The sequence below is a fragment of the Pseudopipra pipra genome, unplaced genomic scaffold (assembly GCF_036250125.1).
Source record: "Pseudopipra pipra isolate bDixPip1 unplaced genomic scaffold, bDixPip1.hap1 HAP1_SCAFFOLD_364, whole genome shotgun sequence".
Classification (NCBI taxonomy): domain Eukaryota; kingdom Metazoa; phylum Chordata; class Aves; order Passeriformes; family Pipridae; genus Pseudopipra; species Pseudopipra pipra.
The window spans coordinates 25,685-40,000 of NW_026990843.1; the positions used below are offsets into that span (position 1 = coordinate 25,685).

Consider the following 14,316-nt stretch of genomic DNA (forward strand, 5'->3'; position numbering starts at 1 on the left):
CCAGGTGAGAGCAGGGCTTGTACTGCCAGGGAGGAGCTGGGTTTGCTGTTGGAAGGTAGAATATGCCCGTGCCTTTAAATGCAAGGACAGGGAGAAGCTGGGAGGGACCCTGAGCAGGTTTGGTGGCACGACAGCAGTTTGAAAAGACCTTGACTGTGGGAGAAGTGTCCAGGAGAAATTATTCCTTTTTTTGCAGGGAGGCAGTTTGCAAGGACAGGGGTGTTGCTGTGCTCTCTAGCAAAAATACTGCCCTTGGGATGTCCAGGGTGAGGAAATGTTGGCCACGTGTGGGCTGGAGCAAAGGTGTGTGGGTGCCTGTGTGTGACAGCCGTGGGTGTGCAGGAAGGGGGTTCTGGTGCCATTGGAGCTGCCAGGGAGCCAAAAAGGGCACAGTTGTCTGAAAAAGGGAAAAAGTCTCAGCCTCTGTTGACACCTGCACCAAAGGAGATGCAAAGTTTCCCTTTCTCATCTGCAGACTTCACAAAGCTCCCCAGGAAAGGAAGCTTTAGATTCGTCCCCAGCTTTATGCTAAAGGTTTCCTTTCTCCTGTCTCAGCACCCTTTCTGCTGTTGGGAGAGCACGAGGTGGATGGAGAGGATCCCCAGGCATCTGCAGGCACAAGGGACTCGTACAACTGCGATTTTCCTACAGCCCTTGTGGAAGGGACTTCCAGGATACTCCTGGGAATGTGCCAATTCTCCTGCTGGAGCTTTTCTGTGAAATATTTGAACACAAAGGGTAAAATTAAGTCAGGTCTGTTCTGGAGTATGTTACACTTGTGCAAAACTCCTTTCTTCTGTTTATTTTCTGTTCTGAAAAGCACATTCTGGGGTTCCTGGGCACTTCCTATTGAGTGATTCCATGAAAATAATTTTGTATTGAAAGGGGAAAGGAGCTGTCTGTGGGAGGTCAGGTGTCCATGATAAAAGCTTTATGTTTTTCAGTCAGATAAGCCTTAAAATATCTCACAGTGTATAGGAATGCCTGGCTTCTAAAACTCACAGCTGAGTCTTAGAGGCTTCTTTGCAGAGCTGATTTCAGGCAGCAGAATTGGCCCCCAGGAGGGACTCTGTGCCTGCTCTCCCGTGGCTCCAAGGGATCTCTGGCCTATTACCTTTTAATAGGTAGCCTTGAGTGTGTCCTTGTTGCCCCAGTGGGCCTTGTCCACCTCCCTATCTTCCAGGGGATATACATATTGAAGTTGAAAATGCTCTTCCTAATCCTTTGTTGGCTTGAGGCTCTCCCCTCAGGAACTGCAGGAACTCCTGGTGCCGCCTGGGCCGATGGATTGGACGCCCCAGCCCCTCCGTTCCTGCCCAGCCACTGGGGCCGTGTCCAGTGGTGGCACTGCCAGCCCTGCAGGGGAAGTGGGAAGGGCCTTTGCAGGTCCTGTGGGTCACATTGATAGCAGGTAAAGTTGCAGAACAAGTACCTGGGGTATGTTATTCTTGAGTTAAGAAAGCTCCTTTGTATTGGTGAGCAGAACAAAGTGGATCCTTCAGAGTTCCCATCCGTGTTTGTGTCTCAGCCTGTGTTATGATTCAGGGCTGTCAGGTGTTGTCACTGAGGAGTCAAACTGTGCTTTAAATAAGGAGACCCTGGCCTGATGGCCCAGTGTCAAGGCAAAAGGGGGAATGATATGTGAGTGTTGAGATGTAACAAGGGCTAATCCTTTTTGCAGTGGGATGGAGCCTGGAAACTGCCCAGAGCTGAGCCCAGGGATTGAAAGGGACCAAGCAAGGGAGGTGAAGAAAAAAGGAAGAAGGGAAGTGAGGCAGCAGCCAAGCAGCACCAAGTTGCTGTGTAAGCAGGTGAGTTGTGTTGAGGTTCCTCAGGCAGGCACTGAGGACTTGGAGGACTCCAGACAGAGAAGACCTGGGAAGGCCCTCGGTGAAGCTCCTTGGAAACCTTCTAAGGGTAGGTGTGTGTGGTGATAAGTGTTGGGATTGTCCTGAATGTGGAACAGGAATGCAGGGAAGGAAAATGAGCCCTCCTGTAATGCTGACCCCTCCCATCAGCTGCAGTGGAGACCCCTCCGTGTGCCCTTTGGGAGCGGATTGCCAGGACACCCGTGGGGCTGGGATCATGGCAGGGTGTTGTTAGCAAGGAATGCCTGGCTTCTTAAACTCACCAGCTGAGTCTTAGAGGCTTCTTTGAAGAGCTGATTTCAGGCTGGAAAATTGGCCCCCAGGAGGGACTCTGTGCCTGCTCTCCCGTGGCTCCAAGGGATCTCTGGCCCTTCACGCCGGCACCGAGATTTTCTCGGGAAGGGCCTCAGATCCCCAGACCAGTCTGGGACACAGGCAAGATCCCCCTGCAGTTTAGGACCAAATTGGCCCCCTGGAGGGACAGTGCTGTTGGTGCCCCCGGGTTGGGGCACCCCGAGGACTCCAGCGCGCACCGAAAGGATTATTCGGGGAGATCCTCGGGGTGCCCGGCCCTGGGGAGCTCAAAGCAAGGTCCCTGCCATGGATTCAGGCATTGCTGAGAGTATCCCAGGGGTCCCTGTCCCTGCTAGACATGGAGCTCTCTACTGGGCTGTAATTGGGTTCTAAAAGTGGTGCTCCAGGTGCCAAAGAAGTGTGGGATTGGGATTAAGAAATGAGCAGTGAGGGTCCAATTGGCTGTTTTCTCTGGAATGTGACTGTGAGAGCTGCAGGAGTGCCAGGTGTGTGTTCCAGTCCCCAGCATTTGGTTTGCACATGTCCTGGTCAGACACAGTAGTCTGACTATTGCACGTGTCCTGGTCAGACTGTCCTCAGTCCTTAACATAATAGAGGGAGAAATAAGGACTGGCAGTGTTCAGGTGATTGGTGTGACAGGGGTTAAACTGGGAAAACATTGGGGATTCCTAAGGTTGTTTATTTGCCAAACTTGCTCAAACCTCTGCTAGGAAGAGATTGAGTGGAAAAGTTGAGGCAGAAATGAATTGGAAAACTGGGGATATTCAAACTGTAATTGCTGAAACTAAATGTGTCCAAGCAGCAGCTCTTGTGCAGGGAATAACTCCTGTCAGCAGCAAGGTCCCGACTGAAGTGGCAGCTGCAGTTGTTCCTGTGGTGTGGGCCAGTGGAATTCCAAGAAAATGGACAAGGGCAGAACCTCTAAGAATTATTCCTAAGGCAGAGTCTCTCCTGGTAAGGCAAACCCAGTATCCTTCAAAATTGGGAAGCCAAGCTGGATTGGTTCTAGTAACAGCTGAATTTGCTGATCATGGTTTGATAGTAGAATGTGAATGGAAGGACCTGTAAAGAAAGGAAATGGGAAAGATGATTGATTGCTGGGAGCAGGGGCTGACAGACAGTGGCCCTGGATGTTTGGTTGTGGTGGGGAATGAGCAGCTTGACCTGCCCAGGGTTGTCTGTGCTGGGGGTGGGTTTGGGTCCTGTGTGGCCACAGGTCTGTGCAGCAGCTGGAGCCTGGGCAGGTTTGGGGGCTGTGGTGTGCCAGGCTGCTGAGTTTGTTGTCCCTGTTTCCTTGGAGTGTCCCAGTGTCCCTGCTTGGCTGTTTGTTACCCTGCAGGCAGAAGAGCCCAGGCCTGAGCTGGCTGAGTGTTGGTGTGACCCACAGTGGGTGTCCCTGCCCTCGGGACAGTCCCCAGAGCTGCCTTTGGCATCCCCTGCTGAAGGGTGGGAGCTGCCCAGAGCCAGCAGCATCCAGCTGGAGGATGCAGGAGGATGCAGCTCCTGTTGTCTGGGAGGTAAGAGGTGGGGTGCAGGAGCTGGCAGGGGTGTTTTGCAGGCAGAGGGAGGGCAGGAGCAGGAGAATTGCAGGTGCAGCAGCTGGGTCAGTGCTGGATGGAGTCAGGCTGGGAAAGGGCCCTGAGTGTCAGGGCAGGGGAGAGCCCAGGGTGGCCCTGGGAGCCCTGGGGCTGTGACCAAGTGCAGTGGGCAAAGGAATGGGCACTGGAGAGCTGGGCAAACAGCTGGAGGAGTTGCAAGGGGAGCCAGGAGACTGGAATGCAGGAGCAGCAGTTCCCTGTGTGTGTGTAGAACCAGGTGTACTGCAGCCCCAGTGAGGTGGGAAATGAACCTCAGGAGGCTGGGAACGAGTCCCACACACTGGTTAAAGTGGGATGGACTCTTCCCAATGTCTGAAAAGCTTTTTGTTGTTGTTGTTTGTTTTGCTTTATCAGTTGAAAACTGAAGTGATTTTCTAGGTGTTGGCACTTGTTTTCCTGTGTCTTTGGTGAGGTGTTGACTCAGTACCTTTCTTGGAGCTGCTGTTGGATGAAGAGGTGCCCCCAATAGACCTGTAAGGTCCTGGTTTTCTTCCCTGCTTCTCCCAGCTTGTCCAGGAGATGGAATTCCAGTGCTACAGTCTAGATGGGTCGTGGTGCTCCCAAAAGGAGCCTCTGTGCCTTCAGGACAAATTCTGTTGCCACTGAAGCTGTTGGAGAAGTGGAGCACTGGCAGTGAGAGGTGTGGAATGATGTTGTTGTGGCACAGAAGAAATGCAATTGGCTGTTTTCTCTTGAATGTAATGGTGAGAGCTGCAGGAGTGCCAGGTGTGTGTTCCAGTCCCCAGCATTTGGGTTGCACATGTCCTGCTCAGACACAGGTCCAACTTGCTCAGTCCTTAACCCAAGAGAGGGAGAATGAAGGACTGGCACTGTTCAGGTGATTGGTGTGACAGGGGTTAAACTGGGAAAACATTGGGTGATTCCTCAGTTTGTCTGTTTGCCAAACTCACCCAAACCTGTGCTAGGAAGAGATGGACTGGAAAAGTTGAGGCAGAAATGGAATTGAAAACTGGGACTATTGACTCTGTAATTGCTGAAACTAAATGTGTCCAAGCAGCAGCTCTTGTTGTGCAGGGAATAACTCCTGTCAGCAGCAAGGCCCCGACTGAAGTGGCAGCTGCAGTTGTTCCTGTGGTGTGGGCCAGTGGAACTGCAGGAGAGTGGAAGAGGGCAGAACCTGTAGGTATTACCCCTGATGTGGGGTCTCTCCTGGTAAGGCCAAGCCAGTGTCCTTTAAAATCAGAATGGCAGCTTGGATTGGTTGCAGGAACAGCTGAATTTGCTCCTCCTGGTTTGCTTGTAGAAGGTGAATGCCAGAACCTGCCAAGAAAACCAATGGCCAAGGGGATTGATTAGTGCAGGACCTGAGAGAACCCCCTGAAATGACAGCCTGGAGTAGTTTCCAGGATTAGATTGCAAAGATGGCCTTTGCTGCCTCTCCTTGAGCAAGGAAAGCCAAGAAACCTTTGCTTTTGCAGGAGAAAATGGGGCAAGCGGGCAGGAAGAAGAGAAGCCCCGTGACTCCTCCCTGAGCCCCAGCCAGCCCCTGAACTGCCTTCCTGGGAATGGTGGGACGGGCTGGACTCTGGATTGCTCCCTCTGCATGTGTGGTAAGTCTGTTCTGCAAACTTTTAAGAACAGCCTGTAAGCATTTGCTGCCTTGGCTAGATGGTGCAAGGGCAGCCTTTAAGCAGCTGAAGCATTCCCTGAGGAGAGCTCTGGGTCTGCCAGATGTGTCAGAACTGTTGGAAGCATCTTTGGTGGGGAGGGCAAAGAAAGGCCAAGGGGTGCAGTGACCCCCCTGAGAAGGGACTTTGAGTTAATGGCATCCCTGCAAGTGAACTCTGTGGGCTGTTCCCCCTGTAGGGCAGGTGACAGTCCCAGCTACAGTGATGGGAAAAATGGTTAAAAGGGAGCCCCAAAAGCTGGAAATCCTCCTGGAGGCTCTTGGCAAACAGAGTTTGCTGAGTTCCCCCTGACAGAAGGGTAGTAATAGCTTTGAGTGCTGGTAGATCCTTTGAATAGACAGCCTTGAGTGTGTCCTTGTTGCCCCAGCAGGCCTTGTCCAACTCCCCATCTTCCAGGAGATATACCTATTAAAGTTTCAAATGCTGTTCCTAATCCTTTGTTGTCTTGAGGCTCTCCCCTCAGGAACTGCAGGAACTCCTGGTGCCGCCTGGGCCGATGGATTGGACGCCCCAGCCCCTCCGTTCCTGCCCAGCCCCTGGGGCCGTGTCCAGTGGTGGCACTGCCAGCCCTGCAGGGGAAGTGGGAAGGGCCTTTGCAGGTCCTGTGGGTCACATTTATAGCAGGTAAAGTTGCAGAACAAGGACCTGGGGTCTCTTCTTCCTGAGTTCAGAAAGCTCCTTTTGATTGGTGAGCAGAACAAAGTGGATCCTTCAGAGTTCCCATCCGTGTTTGTGTCTCAGCCTGTGTTATGATTCAGGGCTGTCAGGTGTTGTCACTGAGGAGTCAAACTGTGCTTTAAATAAGGAGACACTGGCCTGATGGCCCAGTGTCAAGAAAAAAGGGGGAATGATATGTGAGTGTTGAGATGTAACAGGGGCTGATCCTTTTTGCAGTGGGATGGAGCCTGGAAACTGCCCAGAGCTGAGCCCAGGGATTGAAAGGGACCAAGCAAGGGAGGTGAAGAAAGAAGGAAGAAGGGAAGTGAGGCAGCAGCCAAGCAGCACCAAGTTGCTGTGTAAGCAGGTGAGTTGTGTTGAGGTTCCTCAGGCAGGCACTGAGGACTTGGAGGACTCCAGACAGAGCAGACCTGGGAAGGCCCTCGGTGAAGCTCCTTGGAAACCTTCTAAGGGTAGGTGTGTGTGGTGATGAGTGTTGGGATTGTCCTGAATGTGGAACAGGAATGCAGGGAAGGAGAATAAATCCACTTGTAATGCTGCCCTATCAGCTGCAGTGGAGACACCTGTGTGTGCCCTTTTGGGAGTGGGTTGCCAGGGCACCTGGTGGGCTGGAATGATTCAAGAGCATTGGAATAGAAGATTGCCTGGCTTCTAAAACTCACCAGCTGAGTGTCAGAGATTCTTGTACGGAAGTTTTGGCAACACTTGAACTTCTAGTGTGTACTTCTGAGTTCAGTTGGAAAGAGATTGCCAGGGAACAGGGATCTTTCTCAGTGCAAGATGTTGCAATTGCTGAACTTCCCATCTGAGCTGATGCCCTTGGCAGGAGAGGTGCTCAGCAAGGAGGCTCTTTGCTGCTAGGCAGGAAGCAAGGCCAGTGCCCTTCCTCCCCAAGGCCCAGCCCAGCAGGGCTGGCAGGAGCTGCTGGTGTGGCTGCTCTTTGGGTTCTCAGCTGTGCCCGTGGGGTGGTGACATCGTGTTCCTGCCTGTGCTCCAGGGCAGCCAAAAGCCCCAGCACAGCCCCTGGGTGTTTTTGGGAACCTGAGCTGTTGCAGCCCTGGGGATGGCTTTGGTTTCCTTCTCTGCCCAGAATAAAACTGTACAGGGGAGTCTGTGATCTCCCTGATTTTTGTATCCTAACTGGAACTTGGAAGAAAGTTGACCTTGTGTAATTTCCCAACTGCCTTGGCCGGGTTGAACCAGCAGTGCCAGATTGTTGTAGTGTGCAGGTTATTGTTTGTGTCTGAGCTGTTTGGGGTTGATTTGCCAAGGAAGGCCATGGAATGTTCTGGTAGTTTTGTCCCAATATTGGTAGGTAGTGCCCTGGATTAGTTGATTTCTGCCTCACTCCCTGATGTCTGAGTTTGGAGATGTACCAAGAACTGGTAGTTTTTGCAGTGGGATGTTCCCTAGAAACTGCATGGAGCTGAGCCAAGGAACTTAAAGGGACTGAGCAAGCAAAGTAAAGAAAGAATGAAGGGAACTGAGGCAGCAGCCAAGCAGCACCAAATTCCTCCACAACCAGGTGAGTTGTGTTGAAGTTGCTAAGGTGGTCCCTGAGAACTCTGGGGGCTGCAGGCACAGGGGACCACCAGAGACCCCGATGGAGCCCCTCAGAGACCTTATAAAGGTTTGTGTTTATGGTAACAGGTGTTGGGAATGTCCTGAATGTGGAACAGGAATGCAGGGAAGGAAAATGAACCCTCCTGTAATGCTGACCCCTCCCATCAGCTGCAGTGGAGACCCCTCCGTGTGCCCTTTGGGAGCTGATTGCCAGGACCCCCGTGGGGCTGGGATGATGGCAGGGTTTTGTAAGCAGGGAATGCCTGGCTTCTAAAATTCACCAGCTGAGTCTCAGAGACTTCTTTGGAGAGCTGATTTCAGGCAGCAGAATTGGCCCCCAGGAGGGACTCTGTGCCTGCTCTCCCGTGGCTCCAAGGGATCTCTGGCCCTTCACGCCGGCACCGAGATTTTCTCGGGAAGGGCCTCAGATCCCCGGACCAGTCTGGGACACAGGCAAGATCCCCCTGCAGTTTGGGACCAAATTGGCCCCTGGAGGGACAGTGCTGTTGGTGCCCCCGGGTTGGGGCACCCCGAGGACTCCAGCGCGCACCGAAAGGATTATTCGGGGAGATCCTCGGGGTGCCCGGCCCTGGGGAGCTCAAAGCAAGGTCCCTGCCATGGATTCAGGCATTGCTGAGAGTATCCCAGGGGTCCCTGTCCCTGCTGGACATGGAGCTCTCTACTGGGCTGGAATTGGGTGCTAAAAGTGGTGCTCCAAGTGCCAAAACAGTGTGGGATTGGGATTAAGAAATGAGCAGTGAGGGTCCAATTGGCTGTTTTCTCTGGAATGTGACTGTGAGAGCTGCAGGAGTGCCAGGTGTGTGTTCCAGTCCCCAGCATTTGGTTTGCACCTGTCCTGCTCAGACACAGGTCCAACTTGCTCAGTCCTTAACCCAAGAGAGGGAGAATGAAGGACTGGCACTGTTAAGGTGTTTGGTGTGACAGGGGTTAAGCTGGGAAAACATTGGGTGATTCCTGAGTTTGTCTGTTTGCCAAACTCACCCAAACCTGTGCTAGGGAGAGGTGGACTGGAGTCTCTGATCCCCTGGGCAGTTGTTCTGCATGACCTGGAAGCCTCTGGGATTAGACTGGCCTGGGCAGACAGGGAGCAGTTTGTCCTGTGGAGCTGGGCTGGGTTTGTTCAGGATGCCTTGGGAGGCAGGGCTGGAGAGGCCCCTCTGTTGGCTGTAGTGCTGGAAGGTTGTAGCAGCAGGGCTGGAGCCTTCGCCCTCCTGCTCCCCCGTGAGCCCCGCCGGGCCCGTGCCCTTGGCAATGGAGGGCCCCCCATTGCTGAGCCAGCGGTTCCGGGGCCAGGAGGGATGGGATCAGGATGGGGCTCCACCCAGGGCCAGGGCTGCCAGTGTTCAACCATGGAGAGAACTGAGAGCAGAGTGAGATGGAGGCCAAGCTCCAGCACAGGGATGGGTGAGAAAAGACCCTGGTCCTCAGGTGGAGCTTTGAATTCCCTGGAAAAATGGATCCTGTCAGATGGTTCAGGCCCTTGTGGGTGCTGGAGCAGAGGCCTCTGTGATTTATGGTCACCCTGAAAGGTTGCAAGGAGAGCAAGTTCTGACTGCAGGATGAGGTGGCAAACAAAGTGCAGTGGTCCAGAGAAAAGCTGAGGCTAAAATTGGTGCTGTGCCAGAGCAGCCTCGTGCAGTGCTTGTTGCTGTCCCTGAGTGTCCCATTGCAGGGGATATTTCCAAGGGTGCCTTGTGCTGGGGAACACTGGGGGCAGTTCCCTTTCCCTGGGCAGGGCAGGCAGGGCACGTTTCCCCCCTCGAGGGTGGCTCCACAGTCCCCCCCTGTGCCCTGGGAGCGTGGCAGAACACCTGGAGCCACTGTCCTTGTCAGAGAGGGCAGAGGGATGGTTGGATGGGGGAGGGAATGGGTCAGGGAGCACAAGCACCATTAGAGTGAGTAGTGCAGCACATGGAAAGGAAGGGGGGAGTTAATCCAGACAAAATCCAAGCACCTGCCCAACCTGTGATATTTTTAGGAACTCAGAGGTGCTGTGGTCCCCAGGAAGTATTGCCCAGGACTAGGCAGGAGACTTCAGGCTTGGTCACCCCCAGAGCAAGTCTCCAGGGGCAGGCAGTGGGGAGGCAGCTCTGCTGGTGAGGATGGGGTTATTTTCTCTGCTTTATTTTGTCTCCAGGGATATTCTGCCCATTAATCCAAACTGACTCCATCTCTTAACTCTCTGAAGAGGTTTTCTGCTTTTTGTGGGAGGGTAAGGTTTGGATTCTAACTATAGAAGAGCCAACAAAATAAAGGCTTCATGGCAAACAAATGGTGTTTCCCAAACTCTTTGTACTTCAAATAGATGCCTTTATTCTTATTTTTTTCTTACTGGTATTCTCAAGGTGTTTAATACCCTGTCTACAGTTATTTATTTTGGCTTCTCTTTTTTATTTGTTACAGAGTTGATGTGACTGACTTCTTTTTGCAATCCAGCAGTGCTCTCAAGGGTATTTCCCCCCCACTCCTGGGCTTGTGCAGGGCTGTTGAGTCCGTGTGTGCACAAGCACTGTCAGCTTTGCTTCTCTGTTTGCTTGGTTGGCTCCTGTTAGGAGAAGGTTTGTTTCCTCCACTGTAATAATTCAGGGAAATCCTGAGGTATGATTTAAGAAAGAAAGTCATGAACTATTGCAATAACTGTGAATGTGAGAGTGCCTAAAAGCTGTTACTGAATTCCATTTCCAGGGACTGTCCTGGTGGGGATAATCCAGAATTGCAGCTTTGATGTTTAAAAAGGAGCCTGTGGTACTTCTTGTTTCCTGTGCTGGGCTTTCCTTGAACAGTGCCCAGGGAGGGGAGCAGCAACAGCTTCACTTGGAAGTGGACTCTGGTTTTTGAGAACATCCTAAGCTCAGTGTGGTTTTGGTATCACTCAGTCCTTATTTTATTTGCCATTTGTCTTAAATTGTATACACCTTTGAAGTGCCAGCTGTGTTTTGAAGACATTCTTCCAGTTGTTTCAAGTGAAATTTGGAATGTTACACATTTAGAAAGAGCTGATTTTCCTGTGAATAAACTACTAAAACAAAGGGGGGAGTGAGGAAAGCCAAGCTCAGGAGATAACCTTACCAACTGGTTTGAAAGTTGTTTACCTAAATAGCCCAAATTGGTTTGAGCTGCAGCACAAACGGGGGGAGAAGGAGAGGGTTTGTATTTTGACAGTTCTTTCAGTTTTTTGCAGGGACTACTGCCAGGTTCTCTTTGAAGTCCCAACCCCATTATCATGGGGAAATGTGTGTTTGGCTTTAGAAATAGGAGTGTGTATTTCCCTTTGAACTAGAGGAATGTTTCTGTGTCTTTGAATTTTAAATTGCACATGAAGCAGAAATATGTTTGTGTTTTACAGGTGATATTTTCATGAAAATAGAAATGCATCATTGGATCTCACTCCTCTGAGGGCAAACCACCAGGCTGATCATTCCTTAGTCCCTCAAACCCAGTGCCATGAGCTCAGAGGGGTGTTTGGGTGCAAATGTGCTGAGTGGTGGTGGCCCCGGGAGATGGGAGCAGCTGGAAATGTGTGTGTGTGTGTGCAGAGCTGGGCTGGAGCCCTTGGGATTTGGCTTCCAGATCCCCCCCAGCCTTCAGGAAAACCAGAGGCCACCGAACCCTGAGGGAAGGGAGTCCCATCTGCAGAAGGGTTTTTAGGGTGGGGAAAAGCTCCAGAACAAAGCCTGGGTTCCAAACACCTTCAGCAAAAGTCAAGGAGCACAGACCCTGAAGTCATCAAGTTCTGGAGTTTGGTTCAAACCATTTGCTTCTCAGTCAGTTTTAATGAAGTGTTAAAAGGAGAACTTAAATAAGGTTAATTTCTGATGGAGAACAATGGGAAGAAGTGAAGTGGTTTAAGTTCACTAAATGTTTTATATCAGTCCATGGTTATTTAATTGAGCATTGTTTGGAATTGTTCTTTTTGCATTTGTTCCTTGTGTGCTTTTCTCTGTCTAAGGGATGGTTGGAGGTCTTTCTGATGGGTTGGATGTTTTTAATGTCAGTGCTAGACTGGGGTGGACAGTCATTGGAACATGATTGAGAGTTTGATGCATTTTATTCTGTGTGCCCTGTTTGATGTCTCGTGTTCAGCGAGTGCCTGGGCAGAGTTTGGCCCAAGCCTCTGTTTTTTGGGTGAAAACCCAAAGGGGAATTGCAGTTGCAGCTTTGGCCTTGAGCTGCAGCTGGAGCCTGGCCAGAGAACAAGGAAAACCTCCCTGGGGAAGGAAGGGGGAGCCAGAGAAGAAAAGCAGCTGCAGCCAGAAAGGTGGGTTTGGGGGGGAGAAGAGCTGCTGGGACCCAGCAAGGGGCTCTGGAGGGCTCTGGGGGCTCTGTAGGGAATCTGGGTCCCTATAATGGCTCTGGGGTCTCTGTAGGGGCTCTGGGGTCCCTATAATGGGTCTGGGGTCTCTATAGGGGCTCTGGGGTCCCTCTCATGCCCGGGAGCGGAGCTGCTGCCGCCCCAGCAGAGGCCGAGGAGTCGCTGCCCAGCCCCAGAACTCCCTGAGAGCTGAACTGGGGCTGTGTGGGGCCAGAGGGAGCAAAGGGAGGGATTTGTGCCTAAGAAAAAAAATAAAGTTTGGGGCATTTTTGGGGTGATTGGGGTGAGTTTCTGGTCATTTCTTGGGGTTATTTTTTGTGAGTTTCTGCTCATGTTTGGGGGAGATTTGGGTGAGATTTGCGTCATTTTTTGGGGATGATTTTGGAGTCTTGGGTCATTTTTTGGGGAGATTTGGGTCAGTTTTGGGTCATTTTCTGGGGTTATTTTTGGTAAGTTTCTGGTCATTCTTTGGGCAGATTTGGGTCAGTTTCTGGTCATTTTTTTGGGGGAGATTTGTTTGAGTTTCTGGTCATTTTTTGGGGACATTTGAGTCAGTTTTGGGTCATTTTTGTGGGTTATTTTTTGTCAGTTTTGGGGTGATTTGGGTGATGTTCTGCTCATTTTTGGGGGTTATTTTTTGTCGATTTCTGGTAATTTTTTGGAGAGATTTGGGCCAGTTTCTGCTCATTTTTTGAAGATTTGGATGAGTTTGAGGTCATCTTTAGGGGTTATTTTATGTCAGTTTCTGGTCATTTTTCAGGGCGATTTGGGTGAGTTTCTGGACTTTTTTTGGGGTGATTTTGGTCAGTTTTGTGTCAGTTTTTGGGGTGATTTTCTGTCAGTTTCTGGTCGTTTTTGGTGGAGATGTGTGTTAATTTTGTTTCGTTTTTTGGGTGATTTGAGTCAATTTCTTGTCATTTTTTGGGGGAGATTGGGGTCACTTTCTGATCAGTTTGGGGGACATTTCGGTCAATTTCTGGACATTTTTGGGGAGATTTGGGTGAGTTTGGGGTCATTTTTTAGGATTACGTTTTATCAGTTTCTGGTCATTTTCTGGGGAAATTTGGGTCAGTTTGGGGTAATTTTTTGGGACGATTTGACTCTGTTTTGGACCATTTTTTAGGGAGATTTTTGTAAGTTTTTGGGCCATTTTTTGGAGACATTTGAGTCAGTATGGTGTCATTTTTTGTGGTGATTTGGGTCGAGACGCCGGCGATCACGTGGTAAGTGAGGGCGGGCGGGCGAGGGCAAGCGCCGACGCATGCGCAGTGGCTCGTGTGCCGCTGCAGCGCTCTCCGCTCGACTTGAGGGCCGGCTCCGGCGGCACGGCGGGAGCTGCGGTCTCCCGCCTCTCCCGGGGTGTGCGCGGGGGGAATAAGGTGAAGATTTTTGGGGCGAAAGCGCAGAAATTAGCGAGGGTCGTTGTCCGGGTAAAGCGGGGCACCGGAAGTAGAGAGCGACCGGGCTGTTTTGGAGGGCGCACCACCCGGACCGGAAGTTCGCTCCGAGGCCACACTCAAGATGGCGCCGCCAAAACCGGAACTTAGCCCGGCCACACTCAAGATGGCGGCACGAGGCCCCCTCGCCTCAGAGAGGCGTTTATCCTGGTGCTTGACCTCCGCTCCGCCCCGGACCCCCGCCCCGCGCCCGCAGCGCCGTCTCGCCGCGCCGTTTCCCGCTGTGGGGACGGGGCGGGGCGCTCGGCGGCGCCGGGAGCGGGCGGCGGGTTCGCGGGCGGCGGCAGGCACCGGCGCCGGCAGCCCCCTCTCGGCGACGCGGCGCGCCGCGCAGGCGCAGGACCCCAGGTGGTCACCGCCCGCCCCGCTCCGCTCCGCTCCGCTCCGCTCCGCTCCCGCCGTGCCCCGGAGATGCTGTCGGGGCTGCGCCGCCGCCTCCCCCCCCAGGAAGCGACCCCCGGCGGCGGATCCGACGTCGGGCTCTGCAGGAGATCGTCGCCGGGGTAAGCGGGGGCCCGGCGGGGGGGCGGCGGCCGCTCTTCTGCCTCTCCCGCGGCCAGCGGGGCCTGCAGGCAGGGGAAGCGACAGGCAGGTTTCTCGCCTCTGCGGAGACACTCGCACCTGCGTGCCGCCGCCAGGAGAAGGGGCGGCGAGAGCGGCAGGCGGCAGGGCCGGGCTCGGATGTGCCCTGGCATCGCACCCCCCCCGCGGGGAGGCTCTGTGCCGCCTCAGGGACAGAGGAAGCGGATCTTGCAGGACCCCTTTGTTCTCTCGTTGAGCTCGCAAGAGACACAAGGGGCATGAAATCCCAGGGCAGCTGCGCCTGCCGGAGGGGTTGCAGGGAGAAGCAGCTGA

General features: G+C 52.8%; 2 long non-coding RNA genes across 10 annotated transcripts; both read left to right on the top strand.

Annotated features, from left to right (window-relative positions):
- Nucleotides 1–1,149: 1,149 nt before the first annotated feature.
- On the top strand, nucleotides 1,150–7,909 carry LOC135408357 (uncharacterized). Of its 9 annotated transcripts, XR_010427530.1 has the most exons (7): nucleotides 1,150–1,411; nucleotides 1,682–1,811; nucleotides 3,020–3,700; nucleotides 4,194–5,352; nucleotides 5,881–6,054; nucleotides 6,325–6,454; nucleotides 7,424–7,909. It is a non-coding gene; the product is annotated as an uncharacterized LOC135408357 (long non-coding RNA). The 9 variants fall into 9 exon arrangements; XR_010427527.1 differs by lacking the exon at nucleotides 1,150–1,411 and having other exon boundaries at nucleotides 1,520–1,811; nucleotides 3,017–3,700; XR_010427526.1 differs by lacking the exon at nucleotides 1,150–1,411 and having other exon boundaries at nucleotides 1,520–1,811.
- A 75-nt stretch (nucleotides 7,910–7,984) lies between these two features.
- Nucleotides 7,985–12,283, top strand: LOC135408358 (uncharacterized). Its single transcript, XR_010427535.1, has 2 exons — nucleotides 7,985–9,904; nucleotides 10,096–12,283. It is a non-coding gene; the product is annotated as an uncharacterized LOC135408358 (long non-coding RNA).
- The last annotated feature ends 2,033 nt before the right edge of the window (nucleotides 12,284–14,316 follow it).